This window comes from Lathyrus oleraceus, chromosome 6 (genome assembly GCF_024323335.1).
Source record: "Lathyrus oleraceus cultivar Zhongwan6 chromosome 6, CAAS_Psat_ZW6_1.0, whole genome shotgun sequence".
NCBI classification, from domain to species: domain Eukaryota; kingdom Viridiplantae; phylum Streptophyta; class Magnoliopsida; order Fabales; family Fabaceae; genus Lathyrus; species Lathyrus oleraceus.
The window spans coordinates 400,677,065-400,697,113 of record NC_066584.1 but is presented as its reverse complement, the minus strand read 5'-3'; positions in this window follow the sequence as shown (position 1 = coordinate 400,697,113).

Sequence of the window (20,049 nt, the reverse complement as noted above, 5' to 3'; positions counted from 1 at the left end):
CTAATCTCATCCATACTTGTATTGGTTCATCTAACACAAAATTATTGATGAACCAATTAGCCTTAGTATATTGAGACTTAATTGGTCAATGAAAGGGGTGGGATAGAATGAGATTGAAGATGAAGAGGGAGGGGAGATGAGACAAACACAAATTGGTCATGGGAGGAATTTTATCAAATTAAAATCATTCATTCATTTTGGGAGATGAAATGTACATTTCATCAATCCCCAAAATCCAATGATTTTAATCCAGCAAAAGTCAAATCAACCTTGATCAAGGCCCAAACACATAGTCAAACTTCATAAGTCAATAAAAATGGCTCAACATAATTTCTACACAGTTAATCAATTAAAAGTCAAATTAAAATGCATTTAAATTAAATTATGTTTGGTCAAAAACCTAAAACCTCTTCAAAACACCAAATAAATGGCTAGGAGATTTATCATAGGTCAAACAAGGTCAAAGGACCTTGGACAAAAAATGTCTTAATTTTTGAAAAGTCAGAATTATTTTTAAACAATTAAAAATATGCACAAAAACAATTAAATCATGAAAAATATCAAAGTTAATCCAAAAAATAATTTTAATTCAGAAAATGAAAGATGAAAATATTAGAAATTTTTTGGTGAAAATCCCATATTTTTTAGATTAAAAATGAAATTAATATGAATTAATCAAAATAAATGGATTAAATGAAAAAACAAAAAACAAAATATAAAAAAAAACAAGAGCCATCAGATCTCCCTTATTAATTGAGGTGGCAGATCTGATGGATAAAATGTGCGCTCCATCATGTTCCCAAGTCAATGCGTGTACACGCATGGTAATCAGAAGCAAAGGCCAGGATTAGAAGATGGAGAGGAGATTTGATGGATAGGAACATGCCACCACGCCACCGGAACTAGGGCTTCGATTGTCTTCTCTGGTGGACCTCACCCGACTAGTCCATCACCAACCTCCACTAAAATAAAAAACAAAGACATGGATTCAAAGAAAAAATGTCCAGGAGCTCGAATCTGACCTCAATTTTGTCCAATTCCAAGTATATAAAAAGATACAGGGATTTGAATTTTGAGGATCATGAACTAGGTTGTTTCGATTTGACCTCAAAGCAACTCAATCTTCTTGCCTATATTGATAGGACTTCAGACAACCAAAAATCAACAAGAATGGTGAAGAATTGAGGGAGAATCAAAGAGATGAAAATTCTGAAAATTCACCTTCAATGGAGCTTCATATTGGCACAATCTTGCTTTCAATTATGCTTGGCCTTGCTTCAGATGCTTGACGGAAATGAAATGGAATAAGGAGAGGGATGGACTCTTGGAGTTTCAATCTTAAAACAGATGGAGAATTGAAACTCGATTTTCAAAGAAAACCCTCAAGTTTATCCTTCAATGGTGAGGGTTTATGGTTGCAGGTTCAAATCTTGGGCATGAGGTCCTTAATTCTGAGCAATGAGGGTCTTATTTATAGGCCATGAGATTGATTTTTGCACACTTCCAAATTTGGCAAAATTTGAAATTCTCCTTTGCATGGGTGTGTGCTAGGCTCATGAAATGATGTAATCTGATCCAAAAATGAGTGTGCATCATGCCGAGTTCATGTTGAATTCATGTTGGAAGGCCATGCAATTGTGTATGAGAAGTGGAGGTGGAAAACATCCAAATGGTCCTTCAACTTACACCCATGCGCAAGTCCTTCATACTTTGGCCAAATGATATGATTTTGACTTTTTAGAAAGGTGAGATCAAGGGGAACAACTTTCATGTTGAACACTTTTTCATTTGAAGCTTGAATCATGATGAATTTTAGGGTGGAAGTTTGGGGAATCAAACATATTTGAAAATTTTCTAAGTCCCAAGTCAAATGTTCACTTCTTCCACCTTGAATAACTTTTTCTATGGACTTCAAATGAGAAAGGTTCCTTCATCAAAGTTTTAGCTCTTTCAAACACCTTCAATTTGGTCACAAATTTTACCTTATTTCGATTTGGCGTGAAGGAGTTATGCATTTTAGAAGTTGAGGAAAATCACTTGTTCAATGGTATTGGCCCAAAATGACCTATAATGTTTCCTCTTGGCACATGCATTTGCAATATAAACTTTCACTTCCTCCAAACATAAAAGTTGAAGAAGATATCTTAAAATGGATCATGTAATTTGAATGGATTTCATATCATAAAAATTGAGCAAGTTATGGTCTTGGGAAGTTGACCTCCAAAGTAGAGTTCAGACAAAATGACCTATAATCGTTCACCCTAAAAAATGACTTTACAAGCAAAAATAGCTCTAGACCTTAAAATTAAAGTTATTTGTAATGTCATTTTCAGTAACTTTTATCTTGGAATCATTTTCATATGACAAACATTGTAGGAGATAGGGTCTAGGGAACCCTAGTTTTGACTAGTTGACTTTCTTTGGTCAACCACCATGAACCATCTTGCTAGCTTGACATTATCTTGATTTTTGGGGCTCATGGAGGATCATATATGTGTAAGATGATGTAATATGAAGTATCCCTTGAAGTATTTGATCACTTGTTGAGGAAACTTGTTGAAGAAGTTACACAAGATACCTAGATGAATTTGGGTTTCCAAGGCAAACAAAACTCCAAACTCTTGATGATTTCTTGATCAAAATGGTATGTGAAGATCATGGGGATCCATATATGATGCCTAGAACGAATGTGAACCATTTCTTGATTGCACTCCTTGCATTGAGGGTCTTAAACCCTAGAGGTGAGCTTGATATAGCATAGGTGAGCATGCACACTACCTACAAAAGCAACAAATTATACATTGACATTTTTTTGGTATTTTAGTTAGTAAACAATGAAAAACAAAGTATGATACAATCAAATGTGCTTGGTGATCTCTCCCAATGCAAACCCAATGAATGAGGGGTAAGGAGGATGCCAAGGTGTGATCCCAATGCCAATGCATATGGTGAGATAGAATAATGGATCTTATGGTCAAAATTGGGGTCTTACAGCTGCCCCTATTTAAGGACGTTCTAGCTGAGGAGATGAAGGTTAAAATCTTCGTATCGACTCAGTAGAACGAACTTAAATAACAACATATAGAAAAAAAATTGGTCCCCAAGAGACCTCATGATGCATATGATATGAATGTTAAAACTAATCTCTATGGGGGAATATGTTGCCACAAAGGAAAAGAATCTGGAGAGGCTGAAAGTCCGCAGGAGCATTCCATAAGGAAAACTCACTAGGGAGACAGAGACTCTGGGGATAAAAGGTTGTGTGCAGGCCAGGCTACGACTTAAAACTACTGGGGGACACGAGGGATTCCATGAAAATAAATCAATGGAAGGACTCATCCGTGGATAAAGAAGGAAATCTGCAGGTGAAACGGGTAGATCAAGACAAAACTGAAATACTCACTCAAACTCAACTAGGGAAGAAATGATCTTCAACGCATGAGTAACAGAAGTATATTATCCATTACCAATTATTGGGGGGGAAGATAACATAATCTGACAGAGAGGACATATGTTACCAGTTAGGGTAAACATATCAAGGATGACTAGCTGAGAAAAAAGAAGAAGGTGTATTCATTACCAGTTACTGGGTAAGAAACAACTTGCTGGTAAAAAAACCAAATAGGATTTACAACTACCGGTTACTGGGCAGAAGACCAAAAGGAAGAGAATATCTGTCACTGGTTAAAATGAACATATAAAGGATAAACTCAAAGGGAAGAATGTCTATCATCGGTTAAGATGAACATATCAAGGATAAACTGTCGGGGGAAAGCAGGAATTACATCTATCAGTTACTGAATAGAATACTGAAAAGAGAATATCCGTCACCGGTTAGGATGAACATATCAAGGATAGACTCAGAGGGGAGAAATAGGAATTATATCTATCAGTTACTAGATATAATACCAAAAAGAGAATATTTGTCACCAGTTAGGATGAACATATCAAGGATAGGCTCAGCAGGGGAAAACAGGGTTTACAACTACCGGTTATTGGGAAGAAGACCGTAAAGAGGAGGAAACTCGTCATCGGTTAGGATGAACATATCAAGGATTAACCCTCTAGGGAATGGAATAGGGATTGTGAATACCTTTTATATGGGTAGAAAACCAAAGAGAGAATATCCATCACCGGTTAGGATGAACATATCAAGGATAAACTCAACAGGAAAGAATATTCGTCATCGGTTAAGATGAACATATCAAGGATGGACTACCTAGGGAAACGTAAAATGAATCCGTTGCGGAAAAAAGAGGAAGTAGATTACTGTTACCGGGTACTAGGTAAGAGTAAAGTACTCACAAATTAAGAAGAATATTACCAGTTACTGGGTAATAGATTCTCAGGGGACCAAAAGCATCTATCTAGGTAAGAGCTAGAAAGAAACGGTTAATCAAAGACTCGACTGGGGAGGAAGTTAAAATAATAATCATCCACCAGGAAATAACTCAGTGGAGAATGAGAACGGTTAAATTCTTTCTGCTTAAGGGGCCGACACTCTACAATTGAGGGAGGACAGACACACCAGATCTGCATAGGGAAAAGGATACTACCATAGAAGAGGATCAGAAAGATAATGAATCACGAAGTGAAAAAATAATGCAATAATGAAATCTATGAATGTATATGTATATGTATATGTATATATGATGATTATGCTGACAAAACAATCACGAAGGATACAAATGTCAATGGTCTGAATCATCGTTATAACACTCAGCCAATCTCAACAGGATGGAGGCATCTACTGGAGAAAGAGATGTACAGGATGAACATGAATCATTCTTCTCAAAGGCTCGACCCTTCCTAGGGAAAGAGACCAGATTTGCTGAGGATCTGCGCCATCAACTCTGCGAGGAATTTTAGGTCGGCACCATATCAAATGGGAGACAACGTCACATGGGATACTACCAATAATGCTTAAGAATCAGTGTTGACGGGGGATTAGGGGTGAAATCCATTGGAGACTTGAGGGGAGAAACAATTTGTACTGAACCTATGCAAACCACTGAGAAAATGTGCCTAAAACTCCAAAATAGGGAGGCAATTACAAACTCAGCTGGGGAAACCAACAAAACTCGACCGGAGATGTTGAGTTGCCGCTGGGGAGGAAAAAGTGATCAAGCCAACTGCTTGGGGAAAACCAACAATGCTTCTCGTTTTAAGACTTACCTGTTCTCAGACTGTTGTTGATATTCCTTAATGAAATCGACTGCTCTTAAAAAGCAATTGCTTTTATTATTTTAAGAAAACATGATCTTGATTTTTTTTAATTCAATTTAAAAAATGATCATCATAAAATTATATTCTATTTGACTGAAAAATAAATAAGAGTAGAAACAATTGGATAAAAAGAGAAGAGAAGATTCTAATAGCGTTCACATCCACAAACTTGTCGATGTTGGGGAATAACACTAGCCCATAGATGTGAAGTAAAAATATGGCCTCAAAGGCATCCTCACTCATGGCCTTCCCATACATAGTAGCTTGAGCGATGAGGAACTCAAAAGGGAGACCTTGAATTCCACCTTTGGTAGTCATATGAGTACCAACCAGAGATTCATCTATATGCAACATATCAGCTATCTCTTGAGAAGTAAGAACCCTCTCTAAGCCACTGAACGGCAACGGATCTAGGATAGGTATGCCCACAAGATATGCATACTCCTCAAGCGTGGGCAAGAGCTGGAAATTCGGAAATGTAAAGCAACGGTACAAGGGATCATAGAACTGCACCAATACACTCATCAATCCTTCGTCCACTTGAGTAGCCAGAATAGGTAGAAGCTTCCCATGACGAGCCTTGAAATCCAAGGGATCTAATACATAGGATGTCAAATTCCTTAGCTCTTTCAAGTCGGGTTATCTGAAACTGTACTTCTTCGTATTCCTTCTTTGTCTATCCATGTCTGAAAATTTGCAAATAGACCTCTTAAGTTCCTTTGAAAATTTTCTCATTATTGATGATATGGATGCAAATGGGTGCATGAATGCATGGATGCAACAATCACACTCAAGGATCAAGCAAAGCACACCACACAAAGGTCATGGGATGGATCATGTCATCCTTAATATCAATCATCCATTTTGGTGGATTATGGTATACACCTTATCAACACCCAAGTTCCATTGATATTAAGGATGCACAAGAACGGATCAACCACGAATCAAGGGTTTGTTGCAAGTCACGAGCATGGAGTCTCGGTTAAGGACCACCCAAAGGGAGTGTACTAGGGTTAAACCTGCCAGACATGTTCTACAAGAGGTTCCCATAGTCATCATCTCATCTTTCGGATATTATCGGATAAACGACTACTCGTATTCCAAAAATATTCTCAAGAGAGACTCTTATGAGTGTAGTATCACGTAACAATCGTATCAAATCTTACATTTGAACGACCTTCGCACTACGTCCTAAGAATAGGCCAAGATGGGCTTGGTAAACTAAGGTCCTTGGCTTCTAAGGTCTATATTGGAAAGAGTAATGCCTAACCACGACTACTCGTGTGACATTATTGATCCCAACATGACCTCCACCAAGTGAATGGGCTTGCAAGTCAACTTGCTAAGGAATAACTCCACACAAGTTGACAAGACTATGCCATTCTCTTATCCTAAGTGCACTCGAGTTCGGGTATAGAACTCATCTTACAAAGATCACCAAGCATACAAAGAATTAATATTCAAGCAATTCAATCATTACATACAATACAGTAATCCCAAATTGCACAAAAATATGTCACAAAATAATATACAATACAATACAACAAATGTGAAAAGTAGGCAAAACCCACTAGGAAAATGTCCCCAGCAGAGTCGCCACTTTTCTGTAGCGGGGTATTCGTTACCTTTAGATTTATTGACTAAATCAAAAGTAAGCCATACAAGTCAAGTCGCCACCGCACTTCTATTTATCCAAAGGAATGGTTAGAAAGCGAACAAAAACCTAATAGTTTTATCGAATCAAAAACTAGTAAAAAATGTCAGAGATCGGGGTAAGGGGGTTGGTTATGTAATGGGAAGGTTTTAAGCACCCAAAACATCCTAGGTACTCCTAGGGAGCCCTTTTCACACTTGTTGTAAGGTTGGTATTTTTGTGAAAAATTTGTTTGTGCAAACATGATTGAAGAGATGAGAAGAGAATATACAAGTTATTTACAATTTGTGTTTAGATGGATAAACCCATTGCCTACGTACTATCTTAAAAAAGATTAGGATCAAAACCTCGTAGTTCGGGGTAAAAATCTCAAAAACAAGTTGGTGAATGGATTGGTCCAAAAGCCTTAAGGTCTTTTGTTATCCAAGGGAGAAAACTCAACCTAAAAACCACAAATCCACCATGTGAGGATAACTTCAACATGCTAGTGAGGGGTTAACCCTATAATAAGCATGGAAGACTCATTGTCCATCACTAAGGATATAGGTGAGCATTATATCTACCTCAAGGATAACTCAAACCTAATAGCTAAAGGTTATGAAAGGTTTTTGATAAGAAATGGCCATTGAAACCAAAAAAGTATTTGAATGAGTTATATTTACCAATGAAAAGTATTTACAAAATATGGTCAAAGTTGACTTAAAGATCCAATTCAAAATAAGTGTTATGAAAAGAAAGTTTGAAAATCAAAAACATAATGCTTAGGTTTCTAATGTTTGAAAACAAGTGTTAAATGTTTGCACAAAAGTTTTGGCTTGGGTTAGAGTGGAGGGAAGAAGAAGAATGGCTAAAGTCCTAATCATACAAGAGATGAAGGAGAAAAAACAAGACCATAAATGGAGTTCCTCTCTTGAGATCATATTGATGATCCAAGTAGCTCCCATCCTTTGGAATAAGCAAGCAAATAAGTGTATACTCAAGCAATCAATCAAGCAAGCAAAGCTCTTAGGAATCTTCCAATGGCTCTTGTATCTCTCACTTTGGAAGCACATGACAATGGTTCTTCAATTTGGCTCAAATAGGATTCCCTAGCACAAAAGCACACACATCAAAAAGTTCCATTAAGTAAATCAAGAATGGACAAGAGTGAGTTTAGAGGTTTGGTCCTTCTAATCCATCTTTAACATTAAGGCCTTTTTACTCCATTTTGCATAGGGAATGTCCTAGAATCTAAGTCCATTTGTCCATTTTTTGCATTTGGTCCGCAACAATCAAAACAAAAGCACAAGCACAATAATATATACATAATTATATGCTCAAGTGAGCAAAAGGCAAATTGCATTAACATAAACATGTGCTCAAATGAGCAAAGGGAAAAAACAAATGAATAATATGTACAAGAATAGTAAATTGCATAAATGTAAAGAGCAAGAATTAAATGTTAATGGTTAATGGTTAGTGTTAGAGTTAGTGTGCCATAAGGCAATTTAGCGCTATGTTAAGCAATCGTAATTGGACTTATGTAGAAGTCACAACTATCTAAGGCCGGTCAATAATAATGTAGGCAACAACACAAGTTAGAGATTTTGATTAGTGAATCAAACTCCTACAACTTGCCATGCCAAAAAGAAGATGAGAAATGATCTTGTATTGATTTAGGTTCTTTGCTTGATTAGGAAGCAACATATCTTTAATGAAAAGTCATTCACTTGATCCATGATCAAGAAGAATTAGATTTGAATCAAGGAAGGTTAGACCTCCCATACATCAAGGCTCACCACCAATCTTTAACTCATTGATCAAAAAAGAAAAAGAAAAAGAAAAAGAAAATGAATATTAAAGTTCATTAATGGAAATGAAATGAAATAATCAACAAGCATTGACCAAAGATATAAAAGATCAAGGTCAAACAATTGTAAACAAAAGCAAGATGAAGATTAGAAGTCAAGAAACAAATAAAATATTTTTGGGATTTTTCAAAATTAAAATAATACTTGAATTAAAATAATAAAGAAAGGTCAAACTTCAAACTCACTTCAAATCAACTTTGAAAAGTCCAAGTGAATTATCCTAAGTTCAACAAGGTCAAACAAAGTTTGACAAAAAATTTCAGCATTTTTAGAGGTCAGAAACTATTTTTAATCAATTAAAAATGCATAAAAATAACCTAATTGAATTAAAATCTCAAATAAATCTCAAATCAATTAATAAATTGATGAGAATATTTTTCATAGATTTATCATCACTCAAAGAGGTTGGAAAAATATTTTTGTATTTTTTGAATATCGAAAACTATTTTAAATGAATTAAAAATAACCAGAAAAGAGAAAATTCCTAAAAAATATCAAATGATAAAATAAAAAATATTAAAAATCATTTTTAGAAACTAGAAATTAAAAGAAGAAAAATGCAATTGGTCTCACATTTTTTGGACCAATAATGAAGGAGATATGAATTTTTAAAATGAAATGGAATTAAAAAAAATAAAAGAAAATTAAATTCAGAATTTAAAAATTGCAAAAAACGTGGAGCGTTGGATGCAGAGCTCATTAATTGAGCTGGCAAATCGCTTGGTCCGCACGTGTGCGCCTACCATACGCTTCAGTCAAATGAATCACACGCTGCCATTAAATAAGTCATATCATTGGACGACTATGATCAAATCTGGAAATAGAAACGCATGGCTCAGATTTAATCTGGAGACTGGACAGTGGTATGCACCACCGTCTTCTCCGGCCAACTTCCGGCACCGGTCAAATTTGCAGAGAAATAAATGTTCATGAAAAGCCACGATCCAGGTACCAAATGAAAGATAAGGTGATGTACATCACCCCTGTGCCAACCAAATCCACTCTAGATTCCTATTGAGAGAGAAATCAGAGGTTGAATTTCATGGAGTTTAACTGAAACTTGTTGGATTTTGAAAATTCAAAGCTCAAAAAGATTGCCTCTATGAAGAGGACTTCAGACAACACAGCAACAACAAGAAACAAGCAATATATAGGTGGATTCGAAGAAAATAAAATCTGAAGTAAACCTCTGATTTGTAGAGTTTGAGAGCACGATTTCTTGGTGATTAAGCTTGCAGTGTGATCTATGGATTAAAGAGAGCAAGGCTGAGGAACTTTAGATCTAAAAATCAATCAATGAAATTGAAGTTAAGATCTGAAAAAATTGAGAGAAAATGGTGAGTTCCTTTGAGTATGGGTGAGGAATCAATCGTGCAGCATGTAAGGCGCCTTCAGGTTACTGAAATGAGGAGCATAAGGTACCTATTTATAGCAAAAGGCATGGCTGAAAGCATGATCAATTCATTGCATGGATAGAAAGTGCCTCCATGCATGGGTCTGTACAAGCGCATGGAGGACCCAATTCCACTTGGATTTGCAAGATAATCATCAGCAGATGTAAATTGGACGTGCAGATGATGTATGTTTGGCTCATGCAATGCAAATTTAATTGATTTTAAAAAATGCACCAATATGTTCATGCTTTCGAAAATGCCATTTCCATAATTGAAACACAACCTTATGAGTAATGGTTGGAAATATTTTTGCATGAGGATCATTTGTTATGTTGATCAAAACGTCATTTGAAACTTAGAAATTGGTGAAAAGTGATCATGAAGTGTAGGGTGCAAAACATGTACATGTGAGAATTTCAAAAATGGCCAAACTTTAAGCACTTCTGTTTCAATGATGCAAGCTCTAAATGACAAAATCTTCAACATCAAAGTTGTAGATCTTTTCAAGGCAACCAATTTGGACTTAAATGTTGTATCATTTGGATTTTTTATGAAGACGTTATCGGCACTTGAAGTTGAACTTTTTCACATTTCAATACCTTAGGTCCAAAGTGACCTATAATATTTTGCATTATCACATGTATTTCTTTTAGGATTTTGAAAATTTTTTCAACATAACAATTGAATTAGACATCTTAAAATTTCCAATTAACTTTATCCCACCTCAAAATCATGAAAAATGAAGGAGTTATGTCTTTGGGAAGTTGACCCAAAATTAGGGTTTCAGTCAAAATGACCTATAATGTTTTGAAATGGATGATGACCTTCCAAGCTTCAAATCAATTTTTGATGAACATGAAAGTTGTTATATGGCTCTTAAGAACATGTTTTCTCTTGGGGTCATCTCTCTTTGACAAACACATAAAAAGTTAGGTCTCAGTGTACTTCAAAATAGTCAGATGAATTCACTGATCAACTTCTCAAGTCCAAAACTCGTATCTTGATGAATTGATGAATGAGGGCACTAAAATAAGTTCAAATATGCATGAAATGATGAATTAAATAACTTCCATTGATTGCATTTGATCATGGGTTAAGGTTGCTTCATGAGCAAGGCACAGTTGATGAACATGTGAATTAGGGTTTCCTTGGGAAACAAGCCTCAAACCCTTTGATTTGCTTTGATCAAAATGATGAATTGAGACACTTGGGATGCATATTTTATGGATGAGAGCTTTGGGAACCATTGCCATGCTTGCTTTCATCTTCTCTTGGCCATATCAATGCACATAGGATCTCCTAGAAGCTTTGGATCTTGTGACTGCTCAAGCTACAAACAAAAGATGTTAGTGACATATTTTTGTGCTTTTGGTTAGTGGATAAAATGAGAAAAGAAATAATATAAAATTCAAGCATGCTTGGTGGTCTCAGACCAACTCACACAAGTCCCAACCCAAGGGTAAGAAACCAAGATGATATGATCCTTGAGGCAAATGCAAAGTGCAATGATATGATGCCATGAGGGATCTTAGGGTCAAAATTAGGGTCTTACACTCTGCATTTGGTGGCCGGATTCTGTTGACTCGCCGGAGAAGACGGTGGTTTCCACCACCACCACTACGTGTCTTGTCTCCTGGCCATTAGATCTGGATACCACGTTCTAATCTTGATCCTCCATTATGTTTACTTCATTTAATACATGTTGCTACACGTTTGACTTGGTTGCACCGTGTTCTCCATGATCTGGACCATCTATCCATGCCACGTCAATTAATGAGTTTCATCCTGTGGCGCTGGTTTTCTCCATTTATTCTATTTTCTTTTATTTTCAGTTAATTCCTTTTATTTTTAAAAATTCATAAAAAATTCATTTGAAGTCATAAAAATATGAGACCAACTCCAAAATTCTTCTTGAGAAATTTAGTTTCATATTTTGATTTTTAATTATTTTTGTGACTTCATTTGATATTTTTCATGGATTATTTGATTTTTAATAGTTTTAATTCATTTTAAAATACTTTCTGACTTTTCAAAAATCCAAAAATATTTTCCTAGCATTTATGGATCATGATAAATCAATGAAAAATAGTCTCATCAATTTCTTATTTGATTTGAGATTTATTTGAGATTTTAATCCATTTTGTGCTATTTTTTAATTGTTTTTAATTGTTTTTAAATACTTTCTGATTTCAAAAATTGATGAGAAAATTAGTCAAAGCTTGTTTGACTATGTTGAACCTATGAGAATTTAATTGGACTTTTTGAAGTTGATTTAATTGAATTTGAGGTTTGACCTTGTTTGTTTATTTTTTATTTGCATTTTATTTTAATTCAAATAATACCAAAAAAAAATTGTTGACTCTTTGACTTGTTATTTTCATTTCTCTTCTGTTTGGTGTTGATTGATGATGATTTGATTCACATTTGATCAATTGGATTTGGTTGTGTTCTTCTTTTTCCCTTTCATCTTCATCCCTTTCTTTTCATCAATGACCAATGAGTTAAAGTCTTATGGTTGGTCTTGACAAATGAGAGATTTAACCTTCTTTGATCCAAACCAAACTCAACTTGATCCATGATCAAGTGAGTTATTTTGTGTCCAAGATAGGTTGCTTCTTGGTCAAGCAAGAAACTTAAAGTCAATACAAGGCCCTTCCCCTTTTGTTTGGCATGGCAAGTTTATGGAGCTTGACTTACTAGTCATGATATCTAACTTGTGTTCTTTGCCTATATTTTTATTGACCGGCCTCAGATAGGTGTGACTACTACATTAGTCCACTTACGATTGCTTAACATAGCGCTACATTGTCTTATGACAACCTAACATAACCTCACTAATTACTAACTTTAATTTGGGCATTTAATTTCTTGTCATTTACTTTTAATGCCATTTATTTCTTGCTCATTATTCATATTGATTTTCCCTTTGTTCACTTGAACACATATTTTATGTTTATGTTATTTTTCTTTTGCTCATTTGAGCCCATTATTGTATATAAATATATTGTTATCTTGTGTTTGCTTTGTGTTTGTTTTGTGTGAACCAAATGCAAAAGGATAAAGGACTTAGAATTAGGACTTACCTATGCTTAAAGGAGTTCAAGAGCAACTAGGCCTCATGCCTTTAGAATGCAAAAACTTGTTGAAGAGCAACTAGGCCTCATGCCTTTAGAATTCTAAAACTCAAAGTTGACCTCAAAGGACTTCTCCATCAAACTTATTCTTTGTCCATTCCCTTTGTTGTGTTGTGAACTTATTGATGTTTGCTTTTGTGTGATAGGGATCCCACCTTGAGATTGTGAAAAGAGGACCATTGTCATGAATAGCCAAGTTAAGAGACAAGCCAAATGGAGATCCTAGGAGATTGAATTCAATTGTTCGATTGCTTGTTTGTTTTCTAAGTCCAAAGGAAATGAGCATCTTGAGTCATCTCTATGACTTCAAGAAAAGGAACTCCAAGAGTTTATCTTTCCCCTCTTATCTTTGTATTCTTTAGGACTAGCCCTTCTCTTCTTCTCCCCACTCTAACCAAGCCAAAAATCTTTTTCTTCAAACTTTGACTTTGTTTCAAATTAGAAACCTAGGCCTTAAGCCTTTGACTTTTCAAAACCATTTTCATCAATACTTATTGTGAATAAATCTTAATCCAACTTTGACTTTATTTTGTAAATAAATCTAACTTGTAAATACAACTCACTTCAAGTTGTTTTGTGGTTCCAATGGCCACTTTGTTAAAACCTTTTCATAAACATTAGTCATAGGTTTGAGTTATCATAGTGGTTGATGTAAATCTCACCTCATCCTTAGTGGTTGGATTATAAGTCTTCCATGCTTATTATAGGGTTAACCCCTCACTAGCATGTTGAAGCCTTCCTCACATGGTGGATTGTTGGTTTAGGTTGAGTTTTCTCCCTCTGATAACAAAAGACCTTAAGGCTTTTAATCAAATCAATTCACCAATCTTTGAGATTTTTACCCCGAACTACGAGGTTTTGATCCTCCTTTGTGATGGTACGTAGGCAATGGGTTCATCCATTCAAACAACAAAATTTGTAAATATAATCTATTCTCTTTTCATCCCTTCAATCTTTTGCTCAGATATTTTCACAAATACCAACCTAAAACACATATTTACAAAAAGGGTTCCTTTAGAGTACTAAGGATGTTTTGGGTGCGTAAAACCTTCCCATTTCATAACCAACCCCCTTACCTAGATCTCTGACATTTTTATTAGTTTTTGATTTGAAAAACTTCTTACCTTGACTTTTGTTCGCTTTTTAGCCTTTCCTTTGGACAAATAAAAGTGCGGTGGTGACTCGAATTGTATGTTGACTTTTGGTTTAGTCAATAAACCTAAAGGTAACAAAAACCCCGCTACACATATCCAATAGTTTTCTCGTTCACAAAGGTTTCTTTTGAGTTTTACTATCAATAAAGAGTTCTTATACATCAATTTTTTTATATTGATACTTATATTTTTATTCCTTATAATAAAAATATTGTTATGATATGAACAACGAGAACATTTGATGTAGGTGACATAGCACAACATGTCTTCATGAATGAGGTGTAGGAGATCAACTCTTTGATTAGGCATAACTAGTCTCTTATGGTACATATTATAGTTCTTGCCTTTAGGTCTACATGGTAACATTGTCTTGTATTGATGTTAAACCTTGTTTACTTGAGCACATATGACAATTTCTTTCCTTCTTGTTTAGATTATTCTTTCTTCTAGTTGAGGTAAAATGATCAGATGTTAAGTTTCGTTGAATCTTGTGTAGATCATAATTTGTCTTCCTCTATGGAGATATGATCATTTCTTTGTCGCGTGGCATTTGACCTTTTAGAATTGAGGTATAGATGGTAAAACTTGTTGACTAAGGCATAAATGATCATTTCTTCTATAGATGATCAAGTCTTTATTTTTTTGTAGATGTTTACAAATATTATATATGCAAAAACAAAAACATTCAAATATTAATTTTTCATAATTATATTTTTCTCATTGAAAGTCTACAAATTAAAGTCATTGTTCTTCATAACAAATCTAGTTCAACATTTAAAATTTGTACATATTAAGTTATTTAACATTTAAAATTTTTCTTCCAAATAAATAACTATTCTAATTTTAGTAATTACATATATAAAAATTAGGATGCCCCTCTAATTATTCAATCAGTTATATAAATGTATAATTTTGAAAAAATTGTACCACAATATAAGTCGTTTTATAATATTAATGAATAACAATTTCTATTTTTCATACCATGATTATTACTGGGAGACCGAACCCAGGACCATTACATTGCAATGAGGGGGGAGCTACCAACAAGCCATGTTGATCGATTCGTTATTTATTCGCCTTCATTAAAATATATATTAATTCTACATGGATTTTTCCATTTTGACACAACACCACCATGCATGTTACAACTTTCTCTCTTACGGCAAACTATTTTATTTTTTCTCATGCTGTTTCTTTCATGTGAATACAACAAACATGTAACTTCATCTTATATCAAACCACACACATAGAATAAGATCATATGTAGTCATCATGTAATAATAAAAATAGCCATGCACAAATCAAGAAGTTTATATTATTTTACTCATGTATTAGTTCTCTTTACTGCAAGTGATAATGATAAAACAAATCTTACACATACATGTTAAAGACAACCAAGGATTTATATTATCACCATTATATTATCACCATTATATCATCATCATTATTATGTAATAACAGCATGTGAAATAAGCATAATCATGCTAGAAATAATACTCATATAATAATAATTAAATGACAGATATAATTCTTTCATCATGCAAACAGAATTTCTCCAACATTATGACATATCAAGAACAGATGCATACTTGAATAAAGCAATATCAACATCCACCAAACCATGAATACATCATCATCTCATATATATATATATATATATAATATATATATATATATATATATATATATATATATATATATATATATATATATATATATATATATATTATATATATATATATATTAAACCAATATTATTCATGCATGAATTAAGGAGTATTGCAAGGTAATCATGCTGGATGCAAATTTCATAATGAACACTTACTGGAGATTTGATTCTTCTAGCTTGCTCACTGTATGTGTGTTGTTCTTATTCAGGCTATGAGTGCTTTATGGTTGCTTCTCTTTTCCCTGCCCGTGAATCTTCTTGCTTCTGCCTTGCCTTGTGTATCTTCTCCTGCTGTATCTCTCCTCTTTTTCGTCCTCTTGTTTCCCCTTTTTTCTCGCTGCAGCCATATGAAGTATTTATAATGGTGTGGATTAGGGTTTAACCTTGCTAAATATTTGGATCCCTTCCTATAATTTAGGAGAGTTAGCTCTAACATTTTGCATGGGCTGGTATTTCAAAAGTTCAAATTCCACGCGAGGCATGGAATACTCATTCAAACTTCACTTTTCTAAATTATAATAAAATGCAATTTAATAATAAACCAAAAATAAAATTAATTTAAAGCTTTAATTGCACAATTAAAATTAAATTTTTTGTTATTAAATTAGAGCCAAAATTATTTTTATAAAACAAAACCATCATATGACAAATAATACTATGATTATTTATATATTTTTGGTTTGGATTTGGTCTTAAATATCTATTATTATAAATAAATATTTATTAAATACAAATATTATTATAAATAATGAATAATTTAAATGACTTTTAACAAATAAAAATTAATTTAAATTTTAGTTACATAATTGAATTAAAATTTAAACCTATTTCTATTTTTACTTTCATCATTTAAAAAAATCAAAATTATTCTTACTTATATCAACCAAAATTATTTTATAATTTATGGGCTTTTTTAAAAAATGTTACTCTTATAAATAAATTTTATGAAGTAAAAAACGTGAATTACTAAATAAATACTATTTATAAATAATGAATAAATGGAACACGAGTCACTAAATTATAAAAAATAGTTATTATAATTTAATGAGCTTTAACAAATAAAATTAATTTAAAATTTTAATTATACAATTAAAATTCAAATCTATTTTTATTTATCATTAAATTAAAAATATTTTATTTATATATATAAAATTTATTTATATCATACAGATAACCAAATTTTTTTTTTATATCTGTATCACATAATAAATAAATTAAAATTTATAATTTATATGAGAATGTATGCTAATGAATGAATGCAAATGTGAAATGAATGCCATGCATGAATCAATTTATCATAAAAATTAACAGGCAAATTTTGGGGTATGACAGTATGCTATACTCTCATGGCTCTGAGCCTGTCTTATCAGGGTATTGTGATGCTCATTGGGCTGGGAGTGCCGATGACAGAAAAAGCACATCAAGAGGATGTTTCTTCTTGGGAAACAATCTCATATCATGGTTCAACAAGAAACAGAACTGTGTATCATTGTCCACTGCAGAGGCTGAGTACATAGCAACTGGAAGCAGTTGTTCCCAACTGGTATGGATGAAACAGATGCTGACTGAGTACAATGTCTCTCAGAATGTCATGACATTGTTCTGTGACAATCTCAGTGCCATCAATATTTCAAAGAATCCCATCTAACACAGCAGGACCAAACATATTGACATTAGACATCACTTCATCAGAGATCTGGTGGAAGACAAAGTGATTACCTTGGAACATGTAGCTACTGAACTACAACTTGCTGACATATTCACAAAGGCTTTGGATGCTACTCAGTTTGAAAACTTAAGGGGCAAATTGGGAATATGCCTTTCTGAGGATTTATAGCAACCAAGGATGTTTGGAATGTATTGTTTAATAATTCTAACTATTAAACAATTGAAAGTGTGCTCTGATTGGTCAACAAATCATAGCTATTTCACTTGCTGCAAGTGTGTTAACAAGATGTTAAGGGGATATCCTAACATGAGACAGCCTATGTACCTGCTGAAGTTCCTGTAGGAATGGTTCAAGATGTCATACACAACGTCATGGCATCTGATATACCTGCTGTGAAGACAAAGTATGTGTCTACTTGATCAAAACTATGAAGCAAGATCAAGTGGATGTTGTCGTGATCAAGGCTGAGAAGCAAGATCAAGCATGTGTTTCTGTCATTTGTGTGTAATTCTGTTTTATTTTGATCTGTAATTTTTAAGTGTTGCTTTGGCAACATTTTTGACAAAAAGGGGGAGTAACACCTGTGGTGCCCCAGAACAACAGATTTTCTATGTGCTTGAGCAGATATTGAAGATCCTCTAATCCAGAGGTTGTGCTGCAGCTTGATGTTCAACTCCTATGTGTGATGAGTGTGAGTGTGTGTGCTGCTGCATTCTGTGTATGTGCTGCTGGTTGAAGTTTTTATTTAACTTCTATGTGTATTGCTGTGCTGCTCTGGGTGTATTAGCTAGGTTAATTTCCCTGCTAGATGTGTGTTTTTCGCTGCTGTGAACTCTGTTGTGATGCCAAGTTGTTTTAGCCAAAAATTTGCCAAAGGGGGAGTTTGTAGATGTTTGATTGGCTGCATTTTGTGTTAAAACACTAACTGTACTCTGATGTCTTGACTGATGTCATGACATGCTTCGTAGATGTTTGATTGGCTGTATTTGGTGTTAGAACACTAACTGTACTCTGATGTCTTGACTGATGTCATGACATGCTTAAGTAGCATGCTGCAGGATTAGCTAATACAGGATTTACTGAATGTCAAACTGGATGTTATGATATTCATCCATGACAGCAGATACTGAACTATAGAACAATTGGTTTTTCTGTTATGGCTCAGTATTGAGTTCAGTCTGGTTTTTAGGAAAGTAGCAGACCTGGCACATAGCCTACTGTCTAAATGTCAAACTGAATGTTATGACATTCATCATTGACAGCATATACTGAATAATAGGCAGGTTGGTTTTTCTGCTATAATCAGTATTTATTTCAGTCTGTTTTTTAGGAGAATAACAGACATAGCATATGGTTTATGTTCTGGACGTCAAACTGAATGTTGTGACATTCATTCCTGACAGCATATGCTAAATTGTAGGATGGTTAGTTTTTCTGTTTCAGTATTTTTCTCAGGCTATTTTTCAAGAATCCAACAGCTGAGCTAAAATCCAGGAAACTAACAACTGAGCTATATTTAATGAACCTAACAAATAGCCTATTTGTTAGCACCCTAATATGTAGAAATTAGGTTAACTTGCTTAACCTTAATTTTAGGGAATACAAGTACAAGGCCCAAGTGCTGCAATATAAAAGGATGACAATCCTTCTTTCAGAACTTAGGGGTTTTAGGCGTGAAGATTTTATTGTTCCATTATACTTCACTGCTGTATTTTTGTGTGTGTCTTGTATTAGGTGTATCTTGTGAGCCAAGCAATTATCACCTAGATGATTGCATTGGACTAGGGTGTTCATTGAGTTGTACGTGTTGTGTCACTCTAAGCTTTTAAGCGTGAGTGTTGTGTATCTTGATTAAAGTTGTTAAGCACAATCAAGAGTTGTTTGAAGTATAACTTCACCATTTAACTTTAATCTAATTAAAGGTTGTAATCACTGAGGTGATTGAGGGGGAGTGAGTAGGAACTCTGGTCTTAGTGTAAGATTGAAATTGCATTGGGTAGGTATTAAGTGATAGGATTAAACAGGTGGTTTAAGGCCTGAATTAATACTGCTAATAGTGGATTTCCTCCCTGGCTTGGTAGCCCTCAGACGTAGGTGTGTGTGACACTGAACTGGGTAAACAATTCCTTGTGTTATTTACTGCACTTACATTTACCTGCTGTTTACATTCCTGTCTGCACAGAATCGGATGTCATAACATCCTGTGTGACATCGATAGTCTGTTAATTAGAATTTCAAGATTGTTCACAACCATTTGCTTGACAAGATCCTCTAATGAAGGTCCGGGAGGTGCAAAGGT